Here is a 3,088-nt window from a genome sequence, read left to right as displayed (position 1 = left end):
CCCCCCCCCCCCCCCCACCCTTTCCATGTGCAGTGATTCCTTCTGAGTAAACGCAGTGAATCTGATGCTGGAGATGTGACAGAAATGCAGGAAAGTGGCTAATGCTATAATGCTAATGCTAATGCTAATGCTAAGTCAGCGCTGTATAGTTCCTGTGTTGAGCTTCGAGGCGTCTACAAACTACAACACAGAAAAGAAATAAAACATATTTTATATCATGTGCTTATTGAAGTACAACCAGCAGGAGACAAGTTAAAATAGAGGTAAGTTTGGAAACACCTTACTTAATCAATAAATTAATAAATATTTTTTGTCTTCCATTTTTCTGTCCTTCCATATTTATTCCTCCTTAACTTTCCTTCCATTGTCCCTTTTTATATTTTCTTTCATCTGTCTAAGTGCTGAAAACAAGAGACAAAAACTCTGAAAAAAGCAAAATACACGCTAAAAACCCTGACAGAAACACCCCGAAAGTGCCAAAAACATTGAGAAATCTCCATAAAAAAATTACAAAAAACAGAAAAAGCAACAAAACGTATTAAAATACGCTGCTGTAAAATACAACGTACATGCTAAAAAACAGAAAAAGCAACAAAAACGATGAGAAAGCAGCATAAATATTGAAATAAAATTTAAATGTACATAATCTGACAAAAATGCTGGAAAAACAAGCAACGTACAAGCTAAAAACACAAAGAAGTTACAAAACGTGGAAAAAAAAGAAACATACAGAAAAGCGACAAAAACGTTAAGAAAGCAGCATAAATAAATAAAAAATGTATAGATTAAAATATACAATAAACTGACAAAAATGCTGGAAAACAAGCAAAATACACGCAAAAAAAAAAATCAGAAACAAATTACAAAAGCAAAGAAAAAAGACAAAAATACCGAAAAAGCAACAGAAACGTGAGAGAGCAGCATAAAATATAAAAAAATATACAAGAAAAAATTAAAACCTACAATTAACTGACAAAAAAGCTGGAAAACATGCAAAAAATACGCTAAAAAACTGAAAAAAATACTATCATGTGGAAAAAAAATAGACATAAATGCAGGAAAAAGCGAGCAGGAGTCCACATAGAGACAGCGCTGCAGACCCGGGGGGTACCGGGGGGTACCGGGGGTTCTGGTGCAGTCGTGCATGCAGGGCGACGCGGGTCGGACCTACCTACCTTCGTCCTCGGCGGCTCTGCAGCGTCTGCCTCGGGTCCCGGGTGTCTCTCTGCGTCTCTGCGTCGCTGCGTTGACCTTCAGCTTCTCTGTAAATAATTAATCAGCTTTCATTCACTCACGACTGCAGGAATGAAACTCAATCCGGAGGCTGCAGGGGCCCAGCGCCCAGCCGCCTCCTTCTGCTGCCAGAGATTCCTCATGTTAAAGGGTCACTCCTGTATTTTCAACCTGGACTCATCTTTCTCGTGTTAGGGAGTCTATGGGATCAACACACTTTGACTTCGGTCCAGAATTAAGCTGCAAAACAAGGTGTAACGTCCCATTAGTGGGCCACAACGTCTGTTAGCGTCCACTACGAGTCCTGTTGTTGCCCCTGACAACCTCAGATTAATAGTCGAAGTGTCTGACAACATTATGGGATGGATCCCTACAGAGATAGGCCTTTTAGTTAAAGAGTAAGATCCTTTTAGTTTAACATGAAACAGAAATCACCATCACCAAACCCACCAGACTCCATGTAAATAATCACTACTTTTAGTGTGTATAGAGCAGCATATCTCCACCAGACTCCATGTAAATAATCACTACTTTTAGCGTGTATAGAGCAGCATATCTCCACCAGACTCCATGTAAATAATCACTACTTTTAGCGTGTATAAGGCAGCATATCTCCACCAGACTCCATGTAAATAATACCTACTTTTAGCGTGTATAAGGCAGCATATCTCCACCAGACTCCATGTAAATAATCACTACTTTTAGCGTGTATAAGGCAGCATATCTCCACCAGACTCCATGTAAAAAATCACTACTTTTAGCGTGTATAAGGCAGCAAATCTCCACCAGACTCCATGTAAATAATACCTACTTTTAGCGTGTATAAGGCAGCATATCTCCACCAGACTGCATGTAAAAAATCACTACTTTTAGCGTGTATAGAGCAGCAAATCTCCACCAGACTCCATGTAAATAATACCTACTTTTAGCGTGTATAGAGCAGCATATCTCCACCAGACTCCATGTAAATAATCACTACTTTTAGTGTGTATAGAGCAGCATATCTCCACCAGACTAGTAGGTAACTAAGTGAGTTAAAATTACGTTTCCTATGAAGTCCTTCTAGGTTTGCCGCCTAGTTCAAAGTTGAAAAACACAAAAATATAAAATACTCAAGTAGAATAAAGGAGACACCAAAATATAACTGTTACAGATCATCAAAATATATTTCAGAATTAATAGTTTTACATTCACAAATGCATGTGTCAGTGTATTTACATTTTAAAATACATCTCTAATGTAACCCTTACCCTTTAAGAGGTCATTTCAGTCTGACTTCTATATGTAGATATATATATCAATACAATAGTAATAACTTCCTTTACAGTACATTGCCTTCCATGAGTATGTGATTCAGCTTCTTCTCGCACAATGAGGAAATAATCTGTATCAAAATATAATGTCTTTGTAAGGCACAACAGCCACATGTTAAATTGTCTAAATATCATTGTCTTACAATAAAACAATCCACATCCTTAAAGGATAACTTGTCGTTTCAACCTGGACCCCATTTTCCTTTTTGTTTGTGTCTCCAAGTGACCAGTTAAAGTAAAAAAAAAATTCCAACCCACCAGACTCCATGAAAATAATCACTACTTTTAGCGTGTATAGAGCAGCATATCTCCACCAGACTCCATGTAAATAATCCCTACTTTTAGCATCGTAAAACACACTTTTTTCAAAGTGGACAGAAACTAAATAAAACTACCAAAAGCCGTCTTGGTTCATCTTTCCACTGTTCCAACAAGGAATAAACTCTTAATTCACCCATTTACATGTGGAGATATGCTGCTCTATACACGCTAAAAGTATTGATTATTTACATGGAGTCTGGTGGAGATATGCTGCTCTATAC

The sequence above is a fragment of the Etheostoma cragini genome, chromosome 13, assembly GCF_013103735.1.
Source record: "Etheostoma cragini isolate CJK2018 chromosome 13, CSU_Ecrag_1.0, whole genome shotgun sequence".
NCBI classification, from domain to species: Eukaryota; Metazoa; Chordata; class Actinopteri; order Perciformes; family Percidae; genus Etheostoma; species Etheostoma cragini.
Note: the sequence above shows the minus strand (reverse complement) of the source record.